The sequence below is a fragment of the Lissotriton helveticus genome, chromosome 4_1, assembly GCF_964261635.1.
Source record: "Lissotriton helveticus chromosome 4_1, aLisHel1.1, whole genome shotgun sequence".
NCBI classification, from domain to species: domain Eukaryota; kingdom Metazoa; phylum Chordata; class Amphibia; order Caudata; family Salamandridae; genus Lissotriton; species Lissotriton helveticus.
Genome location: NC_136063.1, coordinates 1,777,249,193 through 1,777,263,509, shown reverse-complemented (window position 1 = coordinate 1,777,263,509; position 14,317 = coordinate 1,777,249,193).

Sequence of the window (14,317 nt, the reverse complement as noted above, 5' to 3'; positions counted from 1 at the left end):
ACTACAAAGGACTTTTTAATAATTGGGGGTTTGTATATTATTTATATTTATTGACTATTTATAAGAATCAAGTAACTATTTGTATGTATCATTTTTATACGAGAAGAAAATAATAATAATTTTTATATGAGAATATTTCTACCTAATATCATATCCTACATAGGATCCTATTTTATAGCTTTTTTATATTTATCGAGTAACAATTATGAAGTATAGCGATTTTACATACAATGGTTTCTTGAGATACACCTTCGACAGATAGGGGACCCTTTCTTGTCAGCCATCAATAATTATATTTTAATAGTAAGTACTATGACTCCCCTTTTTATTTAATTATGGTATTTATACCAATACGTCAATCAAAAGTCTTGAATCGCTTAAAGCACTTGCACTTTATTTTTGTAAACAAGGAACTTTTCCTCTTAAATTGGATAACATTGGGGATCCGATGTTGTCTTTATGACACTGGTCTCACTTTTGGCCCTACACAACTGTGTGAATGTATTTAAACAGTGATTTGCTAACGAAGGAATATATGGATTATAAATCTACTGCTTCAAGTTGAAATTTTAATTTTGCACTATATCGCACTTTTTTGCACATTAATTATCAGAGTCATTGGTTTTTTATACTGGCATTAAATTATATTGTGATTGTATTTTACTTCGAGTGAACTGTGATTTAACCTGCGTTTATTTATTGCAATTGTTGAAAATAAGCCAAATTGAATGAAACTCACACTGACATTTTTGTTGATCTAACATATACAGTATTTCTTCTATGCCAGTTCGACTTGTATGCCGTATCATGTGATTTGTAAACGTCAGTAATCCACAGTATATTTAAACCAATGCCTAAATGTTTCACTGTGTCATTTGATCAAGCGCTCCTTGCAGCGCGAAATGCGTCATGGCGACCTACTGTACCAAATAAATTTACCTGCACCGATTCTGTGGTCCGTATCCGCTTCTTTGCCTGGAAATTACTTTCATCAGGAAATCGGAGTTCTTTGGATATATATATATATCAAGCATCATACTATACTGACACCCGCATTGATCTGTTCAAATATGTGAGAAAGCTGAAACTTAGAAAGTGGCACAAAATCAAACACAGTACTAACAACACTGAGCAGAACCGACTTACGGAAAGTCTTAATGATAACTACAATTTTAATATTAATGATGCCGCAGTATTAAACACCATATACGAACTGGGCCGGTCCCAAATTAATGAGGAAAGTGAGTTACATACTACACAGCTACTAGCTGAATTAGAAATTCCCACAGACACCTCATGCATCACTGGTTTCAAACCCAAATCGAATTTCATTCCTGTGTTACCCCACGACAATATTCACACCTTTCATGAGTGTGTCAGCAAGGCACTTAATGAGTCTCGACATAAACAAAAGACAGAGTATGGCAGACAAAAGAACAACTTGACTTATAAACAGAGATTGGCCCTGAAAGAACTCATGGACGATGACAGTATTGTCATCCGTCCAGCCGATAAAGGGGGGAATGTCGTGGTACTTGACCGCAGATTATATATCAGTGAAGCTGAGAAACAACCCAATGACACCAGATTTTATGAAACTGTGAGTTCTGAAAGATACCACTCCAGTATAACACTCAAGTGGTACTTTTTGATTACTTGGAGAGATCAGGGTATTCTGACTTGGAAGGAATTTTGTTATCTCAAGATAGACTATCCTATCCTTCCGGCTTTGTACCTGCTAACCAAGGCTTCACAAAGATCCCATTAGACCACCAGGGAGTCCCATTGTATCATCTAGGGGCAGTGCCACAGAACTTAGCTCAAAATATATTGACCACTTCCTTGGAGACTTTGTGATGAACCTTCCGAGTTATTTAAGGGACACAAAGGATTTTCTTAATAAAATCAAAGATCTTGTATGGGAAAATGACATGGTGCTGATCACCTTAGACGTTCACAGTCTTTATACGATCATTGAACACCAACAAGGAATTGCAGCGTGTGAATACTATCTTGCCACTAGAGATAATATATTCCGTGAACATTCCAAAATGCTCATAACAATGCTAAAACTGTCTTACCAACAATATATTTCTGTTTAATGGCAATCTATTTCGCCAAACAACGGGCACTGCTATGGGATCTTGCTTATCTCCCAGTTTTGCTAATCTTTTCATGGGACTCTGGGAAGAAGAGGCAAGATCCAAGGCAGATCTCCAATCAGATTGGAGTCGGGTGTCGATGTGGCTCCGCTACATCAACGTCCTGTTTATCATTATGAAAGGGCCCACAGAGGATGCAGAGGTTTTTATTCAAAAACGCAACAAAAATGCACATAACATCGTACTCAGTGGCAAAATCAGTAAAACTGATATATAATTTCTTGATGTGAAACTTGAAATAAATAACAACACAGTGTGCTCTTCCTTATATAGAAATAATACAGCAGGTAACAGCATCCTGCATGCCCTCAGTAGCCACCCAGACATCTTAAAATTGAGTATTCCGTTTGGGGAACTAGTGAGGGCAAAAAGAAATTGCAACACTGAAGCAGCTTTCCAGAAAGAAAGCATTACCATCACATCACGTTTCAAAGAACGTGGGTACCCCATGTGGGTACTCAAGAAAGCCATCAATAGGGCCAATTCAATTGACAGATCCACAGCCATGGCTGAGAAAGAAACAGAAAACAGTGACAATGGCAGCAAGCAGACCAGAATGATCATGACATTTAGTACAGATGCAGATAGAATCAGGAAAATCATGGTCAAGAATTGGAACATTCTGAAGAATGACAATGTGATAGGCAGCAGCATTCCCGACAGGCCCAGCATTACATACAGAAGAAGTAAGAACCTGAGAGACATGCTTGTTCATAGTGACATTACCATCTATTCACACAAATATCAACATGGCCTCAAGGGTTTTTATCCTTGCGGCCACTGCAAGGCATGTAACAACAGTACATCTAAAACACAGGTTCAGTACATGTAAGAAACCAATTTCTTACATGCACTATCTTTGTGATATATGCCATTATTTGTACATGTAATCTATGGTACATTGGCAGTGCAACATGTATGGCCAAGAAACGTATAATGGAACACGGTAGAGCCATCACCAATTTCTATCCTAAATACCCGGTCTCCAGGCATTTTAGAGAGAAACACTACTCTAATGTTAGGGATATGAAATATTGTATTTTGGAACACATTGAGAAACACCCCAGAGGAGGCAACAGAGTGTTATCCCTTAGACAGAGAGAGTCAAAATACATCATTGACTTTCAAACCAAAAGCCCCGGGGGGTCTCAATCAGGAGGAAGTATTGCCAATACATCTGAAAGAATAATGCCCTCTTGCCTTCTTTTCCTCTTTCTTCCCTATTTTTGGTGTTTGGTCTTTTGGAGCATCAATGTACAAATAACTGCCCTGATTAGAAATGTGTGAACAATAGCATGTTTTCTGGCATAGGATGTTGCATGTAAATAAACAACCAAAGGACAATTACCACCATCGGTACCATACATTTCAGGATGCTTTTAGTCTTGTGTTGCATTTCTTATGCAATGATAATCTGACTCCATGATTAGATGACAAATAATTTTTTTAAGAATCATACATGCTCAGATGAACAACGTGAATGAGTAACAATTGTTTTTCATGGTTTAACAATTGTTCCTTTCTTTCTTCTTTTTCCTTTTTCTCTCTTTTTTTCTTTTCCTTTTTGATTTCTTCTTCTTTATTTCTTTTTCTCACAGGAAGATAGGAAGGGGTCCACTCACTGGTATCACCAACACGGACCACCTACCCTTTTCTTCTTCTATGAGCACTTGTATATTTCGTCACTGCACTACTTTGGGGGTAATGTGTTAAGATTTGAGTTCATTATCAAATGTGGAAATTTCAGTTTATATATTACAATGGAATGTTAATATGTTGTGGAGCACTTTAAAGTATCATGCCACCATGGCAATACGTGCTCCTTGTGTTCCCCTTTTCCTGTATGGCATTTATTTATAATGTATTGTGATTCCACCAGCAATGGTTTTGCAGATAGGTATTTTACCACAACTGCTATGGTCCATGGGTTTTCACATCGTGCAAAACGTATGTGGGCGGTTGGATAACGATCCTTGAGCCCATCCGGATTTTGAATCACTTTATTATTCATGGGGTCCATACATATGACAATGTACACAATCAGTAGTATTCCTCTTCTGCCCGTACTTTGCCATGTGATTAATTAGGCATTTGCCCTATGCTATTTGAGCTTGCATGAAACATTATGTATATAGAGCTTATTTCAAGTAAGCCACAAGGTGATTAATTTTGGTTATAAACTTGAGTTGGAGGCTAAATGTATAAATTTGTGATATTTTCATGAATTAATCCAATTCAATTTCATACAGGAAAATATGTTTATTTACCGTGGTTTATTTATGAATTCGGGTACATTGTTTTTTGTTATTTGCATTACAAAGTACGGAGCACAAGTCCTCTTTCTATGCACAGTATACGCGTAGTGATTAAACCAGGATATGAAATACTAATTTGTGTGCCGAGTTTGCTTTGGATCTGAGAGTACGCTTATTGGAAGTAATTTTTATCGTCTTGATCACCGGAAGGCTCCGCCGGTGTGCGTACCACTCCCCACGGGTCTACAAGCTCCGAAACGCGAGTTTTGGATATATATATATATAGCACCTGCTTCGCCCCAGCTACGGGAATCTCTTCGTTGGCTGGTGGGAGGAGCAAGTAGCCTGGGCGGGTAATAACGCCACATGGACAGAGAGGGTAGTATCTTGGAACAGATACATAGACAATCTGTTTATCGTCTTTAAAGGTACGATTGAATGTGCCAAGGAATATGTCGAGGTACTAAATAGGAATGATCTTAATCTCAGATTCAGTGGGGAAATCAGCACAGAAACCGTTAATTTTTTGGACCTTAAAGTGTTCATAGCTGAGGGCAAAATCTGTACAGCGCTGCATAGAAAACAGACAGCCGGTAATTCCGTGCTCCACGCAAAGAGTTGCCATTCGGGGAAAACTATATCCAGCATACCCTATGGCGAACTACTGAGAATTAAGAGAAATTGTACATGACAAGATGATTTTGAGGAGGCAGCCAATGAAAGTGTGTTGAGGTTCAAAATGAGAGGATACAGTAAGGAGGTATTGCAGGAGGCTAAACTGAAAGCTGACAAAAAATTGAGATGTGATTTAATCTCAAAGAAAAGTACAAAAAGACCCAGGACCCAAGAGAGTAATCAGAACAGCATAAGGATGATTATCAATTACTCCGCTGATGCCCTGGATATCAGAAAAAAGTGTGTGAAGAATTGGCACAGACTTAAATCTGATCCGGTCATCGGTAAGGATTTACCTAAGTCCCCATTGATAACGTTTAGGAGAGGTAGGTCATTGGGTTCGAACATTGTACAAAGCCACTGTAAAAAAGAGGAGAAACCTCCACCATTTGGGAAACTGACAGGATTTTATCCTTGCCTTAAATGTAAGGCCAGCAAGAACAGCAAGAAGGTGACTAGTTACCAACTACCGGGGATGAAGGAGCCTAAAAAGATCACTAGTCTAATGAATTGCAACACAAGTCATACGGTGTACTGTCTTGCATGTCCGTGTGGCCTGCGTTACATCGGGAGCACTACTCACCCAACGAAAATTAGGATCTTAGAACACCTGAGGGCTATACAAAATAAGGATCCCACTTACCCAGTGGCGAGGCACTTTGAAGTGTCTCACCAAAGCAACCAAGAACTCCTTAGCTTTTACTGTATGGATCAGGAGCCAGCAGACATAAGGGGAGGAAATAGGTTGCTCCAGCTACGCAGGCTAGAGTCTCGTCATATCATTGTGAACCAGACTAAGAAACCGGGTGGCCTGAATGCTGGGGAGGAGTTAGCAGTCTATTTATGATTTTCACATTGATCTCTCTGCACTGATGATGATTTTTCTTATATTTAATGACTGTAAGATGTTCGTTACAATGTATATATTTCTGTGGATAAGTCCATCCAGGGCTGGTATTGAGAAAATATTATATAATTTGTGTGTTTATTAATTCATTATGCCCATTCAGGGCACAATTATGTCAGTGATTGTAAATGAATTACACCAATTAGAAATGGTGGCTGATAATGCATAATACATGTCCTTTCTTTATTTTGTTGATTGGCTGTATTTAAATTCTGCCTGAAGGTGGCACCGGCCTCTAATTGAGAAAGGCGGTGGCCGAAACGCGTCTTGCAAGAGTGTTTGTCCAATAAACAGATATTGGAATTGTCCCCGTGAGTGCTGCGTGCTTTTTGCATCAGAGCCTTTGTCTGATCGTGACCAGCGTGGTACCGTCACCCGCAATCAAGAGCACCCGGTCGTGAGTGAAGGAGAGTAGACGGACTAGTGAGCTTTGGGATATATATATATATATTTCAAACCAAAGTTTTCCGGTGCGTTGCAGCTCGCCACAGCATGCGCCAGGAACACAATGCATGGACCAAAATTGCGGTGCTTAGATGTTTATCCGCTTGTCGGCTACATTTTTGCGGTGCTTAGATGTTTATTCGCTTGTCGGCTTCATAACGTTTCGGCACACAGGTGCCTTGCTCACATGACAGCAAATAATAGTGAGGGTGTGATATTTAAAGTGCAAGTGCTGTGCTATGATTGGGCTCTTTCACATAGAGATAGAAAGAAGACTTAATATGGATATATGTCAAATACATTTCATCACAGTTACATCGGTAAAATACCCATCAGACCTTAGTTAAAAATACATTTGTTTCACTAAGCGCTTCATATACATTTGTACATAATATCTCTGATTGCTAATTTGGTACAGGGCCATCAGCACACAGTACATATACATAATTGTAGTAGTGCAAAATCGTGATAAGAAAGTGCGTCGTGCTTAAAATAATCACATGTAATTGCCTCAGAACCACAATTCTAATATAGCTGACTGGGCCCAGTCACCATAATAGACTAAACAACCAACTTCAGTTTAATAAACTTGATTGTGTTTGCCGTTAATAAAGATCATTCTCACTATGTTAAGAACTTCATTAATTGTGCACGTTTATGTCATATAGCTAAACAGATTTTTTATATAAACATGTATATACAGGAAAAGACTTTTCTTTTTAAAAGTTTCATCATTCAATTTGATTGTAGATTTACGTAAAATACAAAATCATCCAATTAATTCAGAATATAATGTTCTTTGCTTGTACTGCAACATGGTGAATCCTATTTGGGCAATATCATAGAGAGACCATCTCATGACCATCAGAACCTCATTTCCTCTTTGTTCAATCTTATCGATTTAAGCAACTGCATATCTTAAATTCTGTCGGAAAAACAGAAACAAAGTTCCTGTTAATTATATACCCGTCTAACTAACATCATTCTTTCCATTGAATAATTTGTACTAATAACCACAGATGAGAATCATATCAGACTGCATATTGCATTACAATATCAAAACATGCATGAATTCAATCAATTAATATCAAATCTTTAAAAACATAAATACATTAGTTAATTCCAAATTAGTAAATTGCTTCCAACCTAGACGTTGTTATTAACTTTATCATCAATTGATATCTAGTACCCTCTGATATTTAATTTAGACACGTATATAAATCCTCAGTTACATTTAAGCCATTAGGCTGTTTGCTATTAAGTAGGAGAATGTATTTGGTCTCCAACTTTCTGAGTTTGGCCTCTCTATCGCCACCTCTCCTGCTAGGTAATATGGAATCCACCACATAGTATTTTAGGTCTTTGTTATTACTATTGTGATGGGTCCTGAAATGGCGTGCTACAGGATAAGTGTTGTCCTGTGATGTTACCGCTCTTAAGTGCTGCAGGATTCTTTTGTGGACCGGAAGCTTAGTGCTTCCTACATATTGGAGTGGGCAGGAGCATTCCAATATATATACCGCAAATTCGGTTTTGCATGTTAAAGTTTTAGTAATTTTGTGCTCCCTGCCTCCAAAACCATCCTGGTAACTTGTACGATTCATCCCATGTGTACATGCTTTGCATGTTTTGCATTTGTGAAAACCTCCTCTAGTGTGGTACCATGCTGTATTGGTTAGAACTTCAGGGCACGTCATCACCACTCTGTCCCTCATATTAGGTGCCCTACTATATGTTATTGAGGGCCGTTTAGGCAATGTATGTCCGATAACGTTATCCTTCAGTAATATGGGCCAACTCTTATTGATAAGTTTTCTAACTTCACTGTGCTGAGATGAGAAGCCTGTTATAATTCTGAAGGAATTTGGTTGAGGTTTAGGTATGGATGTATTAGTTTCTGCATTGATTGTACTGGTTGTGGGAGGGCTGTGTGTGACTAACAGGTCTTGACGATCCAAATTTTTGGTTTTATAAATTGCTTCATCAATGATTTTCTGAGAATACCCTCGCTCCCGAAATCTTTTTGCACTGGCACTTTGTGCTTCCATTAGATCTTTTTCAGTGCTGCACAATCTGCGAAGACGCAGCATTTCACCGTACGGTATACTCATGATTAGGTGATGGGGGTGTGGGCTACTCGCATAGAGGGTTGTGTTCCCTGCTGTTTGTTTGCGGAACAACTTGGTTTCCAATTTGTTAATTTGAATATACACCAGGGTATCCAGGAATGGCACCTGTTGCTGGCTTAGTTCCCCTGTGAAGTGTATATTAAGATTATTATCGTTCAATCTGTCGATAAATCCTAAAGCCTCCTCCCTGCTTCCCCTCCATACCATGAATAAATCATCAATAAACCTGTGCCAACTGATGACATGATCTTTCATTTCCTGATGGAATGTGGTTCTGAGGACCAGTTCCTCCCAAGCTCCCATGTGCAAACATGCGAAGCTCGGGGAGAAACTGGCCCCCATAGCCACTCCTTGCAATTGTCTGAATAGTAAATTGTTGAACATAAAAATATTGTGTTCAAGGCAGAATTGGAGCATGCAAATCAACATTGTATTGTGTTCATGAAGTACAGGATCCCTCCTCTCTAGATAGTATTGTATAGCTGAAATGCCATCTCCATGGCGTATACTAGTATAGAGAGATGTAACATCTAGGGCAATTAACCAATCCCCCTCTCGTACCTGTATATTGGATAGTTTGGACAAGAAATCTCCTGTGTCCTTGACATAAGAGTCCAGTCCCTTCACATAATTCTGAAGAAAATAATCGATGTAGATGGACGTTCTTTCCAAGAGACTTCCCCTGGCTGATATGATAGGTCTGCCAGGGGGATTGTTCTTATCATTATGAACTTTGGGGATAAAGTACATGGATGGTATTATAGGAAAGTCTGTTTTTAGATATTTATATTCCTGTTCAGTCAAAAGTTTTACAGATTTGCATTTCCACAATAATTTGTGGTATTCCAATTGCATGTTTTTGACCTCTTCCCCTTTGAGTCTTGAATAGTGTTCTCTGTTATTTAGCTGATGGAATGCCTCTTTGTCATATGCAACCTTGGTTTGAAGCACAACGTTGCCGCCTTTGTCACTGGCGCGGATAATGATATTACTATACTCCTTTAATTTTTTGACCAATAGTTCATATTTGTTCGTTTGTTGGTCATATCTGTACTTTGCCTTATTGATGTTGCCTTGTAATTTAAGTCACTTACAATACTTTCGTGAAATACATCAATGGAATCTCGTGGCATAATTGGGTAGAAGGTTGACGGAGGTTTGAATGGGGTGAGTGATTTTACATTCGCTGTATATATATATATATATATTACCTACTGGCGGTCGCCAGTAGGTATATATAGTTAGGATTTTTTCTCTATGGGTTTTTTGAAAATTCTATGTCTAATAACTTTGGCGTTTGTGGACGGAATCGGCTGAAATTTTCAGGAAAATGGCACATTTTGTTTCTGAGCAGCCCTTGAAAATTTGGGGGGGGTTCGTCCAGTGGGGGCCGAGAAAAAAGGGGGGTCCCAAAACGTGTTTTTAACATTGAGTTTTCCATAGGGCGGTTGGCCTCACTTTTAGCCCGAACGGCTGAATGGATTTGCACGAAACTTGGCAAAATTGTAGGGACTGGTAGCCCGATGTGCCTTTTGTAGGTCTCAATATATGTGCTCCAGTGGATTTTGAGAAATTAACGTTTAAAAAAAGATATATATCTGTAACAGCGGACCGGTTAGCGCTCTGGTTCGCGGACTTTTCGCGCAACGGAGCTTTGTGAAGCGAAGCTGATTGGTTCTCCGGCGTCTGTCAACATTCCAAACAGTCCGTAGCGGCCGCCATCTTGTCTCTCGGTAGGATCGAGAGACAAGAGGAGGTCAAAACAAAGGGGGAAATAACTATAAGGGGGCATAGTAGATCCTCGCTGACCCCCTAGGTTTGATGTGGAGGTTTTAAAAGGGCCCCGCGGGGCAAAAAAAAAACAAAATAATAATAATCGAACGGCTGAATGGATTTGCACGAAACTTGGCAAAATATTAGGGACTGGTAGCCCGATGTGCCTTTGCTAGGTCTCAATATATGTGCTCCAGTGGATTTTGAGAAATTAACGTTGAAAAAAAGATATATATCTGTAACAGCGCTCCGCTTCGCGTACTTTTCGCGTTACGGAGCTTTGGGAAGCTGATTGGTTCTCCGGCGTCTGTCAACATTCCAAACAGTCCGTAGCGGCCGCCATCTTGTCCCTCGGTAGGATTGAGAGACAAGAGGAGGCCAAAGCGAAGGGGGAAATGACCATAAGGGGGCATAGTAGATCCTTCCTGACCTCTTAGGTTTGATGTACCATTTTGCCAAGTTTGGTGTAATTCCGTTCAGCCATTCAGGCTGTAGACGTATGTAAATGTCCTATGGAAAATTGCATGGGGAAAACACATTTGAAAGTGTTGAAATTTAGAACCAATTAAAATGTTACTTTGGTTTTGTATTTGTGTGTGATGAAAGTTAATTGGTTATGTATATATGTCAAATGAGAGGAAACCACAGCCATTTTGTGATACTACTGTCTGAGGTACATTTGTGAGGAATTTTTGGTGGTGAATTTCTGGTGTTTGATTTACACAGTACTAACACTTCTGCTACTTTTAAAAAGGTGAGTTGTTAATTTGTAAGGGGAACTATGTTGTACACTTGAAGATAATTTGAAAAATGTTTTCTGTTATTTATTTGCAGTCCTTCTGTTATACTAAATACTTGATGAAGTTAGTTTTATATTATGTATTACTAAAAACGATAAATGAAAGTGATTATTTTTTTCTGCAATTTACAGCAAGCAATTTCAAAATAAAATGGCTCACAATGAAGAGACCGTGGCAATTTCTTTTGAATTGTCCACTACATTGATTGAAATTGAGAGCACCAATAATGAAATATTGTCACAAGGAGGACATGACTTGTATGATTCCATTAGATTGATTGAAATGGACAGCACCAAGAATGAAATATTGTCACAAGGAGATGACTTGAATGATTCCACTACATTGATTGAAATTGAGAGCACCAATAATGAAATATTGTCACAAGGAGGAGATGGCTTGTATGATTCCATTAGATTGATTGAAATGGACAGCACCAATAATGAAATATTGTCACAAGGAGGAGATGACTTGAATGATTCCACTACATTGATTGAAATTGAGAGCACCAATAATGAAATATTGTCACGAGGAGATGACTTGAATGATTCCACTACATTGATTGAAATGGACAGCACCAATAATGAAATATTGTCAGAAGGAGGAGATGACTTGAATGATTTTTTTGATCAATCTCTTGATGGCGAATTTATCGAGTGTTTGGAGACCATAGAGTTACAAGAATCATCATTGCAGACTTTTAATGAGGAGATTCCAGATGAGATGATTGAAGAGGAAATTACTGATGAGGACATGTTACTAGTTGTTTCAAATTTAGAAAATTCTGAAGAATAAATTTATATTTAGAAATCAAAAATTGTTTGAGACATTATTTATTTTTATTTTTAATTTATGAGGTTGTAGCGAAGTGATTGTAGTATAAAATGAGACTTATAGTATAGAGTGCAACATTTTTATGTTACATGGTAAGTTTACTCATATTTACTTCCCTTCTGCCACTATATTATCTCCAATGTGTATTTGACATGTCTTCTTCATCTCCGGCCTCCTTTCTCTCACTGTGTGTCTCCGATGCATCTTATCGCTGGTATTTTGTGTAATTACAGAAGAGAGTAAAATAAAATAGTTCGGAACGTGAAAAGGGGGCAAAGTAGAGTACTCCTCACCCCCTAGGCCTTTTTAGGCGGTCCCAAAAGGATCAGTTTCTGCTTTCCTGAGAGATTATGGTATGAGTTCCATATACCACAATAACTTGCATTACAACATGCCAGATATCTATCTCCTATTACCAACTTTTGGAGATATTCGCGCTAAGCGCGAATATCTCCAAAAAGTAACACCTGCCCTGAGCAGTTCTTAGCCATGTTATCCAATGGGAGGTGGATAACATGGCTAAGAGTATTAGCTCGGTAATGCATGAATATCGCTGACTTTTTAGCGATATTCATGCATTGCGGCCGTTTATTATCGCATTTGCGATAAACCTTGATAATAGTAAGGTTTATCTTCGATAATTTCTGACGATGCTTAGTGGTAAAAAATTGGTTGGTAAGCATCGTTAGCGATAAATATCGCTTAACTTTGGTAATATGCCCCAACGTCTGTTAACGTTCGATTCGAAGGAAATGAGGAAGTGTTGAAAAACATTGTCTGCGCCATCTTGCCTTTTTTGAAATGCCACACTTTTGTCGTGCACGGCAGCCATTTTAGATGTCTTGACCAGACCCACTCTCTGCACGCTGTCGATTCGTAGCATGGCTCCTCACCCTCGTAAGCATCTCCCCCAGGCACTGGTCACCACCGCTCTCTGTCTTATGCATGGGCAATAAACCTTCCCCCATCTGCGCTGCTCTTCCCTGAGAATCACACTCTGTGCCCGCCCGACACCTCCCTTTCGCCCTATTCACTACCGCACCCTCTGACACTCCTCTTCCTCTGTGTCCGAATGTCCAGGCCGGTCCTAGGCTATCAGCTAGCCCTGCAGATGTAGTTTATGGCCCCAGCTGTAAAGAATCACCCCTCTTCAAAGGAGTTATAGTAGATCAAGGCCCACACCCGATGTGATCCGGCACAGCACACGCGTTCCTACTATCTGAAAACCATCCTGTATTGTGATTGGGGAGGGGACCGAGCCTGAAGCGGAAGATTCCAGGAATGACTCTTTGTACATCAAAGTTTTTACAATTATGTGTCACATTAAAAATATATAGCACTCCAACAAAGTAGTAGGAATATAAAACTTTAATAACATATAAATATATACAACAAAACAAAAACAGTAAAAACATTTAAACAACGAAGAGACCGTGGCAATTTCTTTTTAATTATCCAATAGATTTATTGAAATTGACAGCACCAATAATGAAATATTCTTGTCAGTAGCGGTCTGTTGTGCGAATAGTTCCAAGGCAGCAGAACGCGCTGAAATCTAGATGGCACGAAAGTGATGTCTAGTAAGTTGCCGCCCAGCAAAAAACGGCGTGGGGCGCCGCGGGGGTGAGTGAGTCCAGTAGGCACCACAGCTATTCTTACCGGCATTGCAGAATTACTGCTGGGGACAATGCCTGTGCTGTAGCAGGGTCACAGCAGAAACAAAAAGGATTCTGTTGAAGATGTTGTTGGTTTTCAATTTGAAAACAGTTCTGGTGTCAACTGCTATGCTAATGTAGTGGTTAATGCTTTGTTTTCTCTAGAAAATGTAAAAGAGGGGGAGGCAGTCCAAAGTTCCGTTAAAAGGGCAAAGGAAAGGATCGGTGGTTTGAACTATCAGTCAAAAAGGGGAGGGGGTGCAATAATTTTTCCTACCGGGTCACACTGTGCTTTCACCGGAAGTAAGGTCTGCAGGATTGTAGTAATTCAAAGTGAGGCTGGCGCCAGCATGGGAGCGCCGACGTCCCGCGGATACAGTTTCGTCACTCCACGGGCGATCATGGCAGTCATTCCCCATCGGGGGTCGGAGACTCCCGCGGCTCCTCTAGAATCTTCAAGGTCGTGGAGGACTACGGTGGTGGAGTCAACCAGTGACCGGGCCATTTCTTTATGTTGGGCCCGCTCTTGCCAGGTCGACCGCCATTTTGAGAGTTCGGCAGCTACCGGCGATCGCGGGGTCACATGAGCGGACGGGCTCCACCCTGCCGGGCGAGACGTTGCAGCATGGCCACAGTGGAAGAACCGTTATCTAGGTCGTTCCGAAACTGTGCAGCACTGTAGTTGT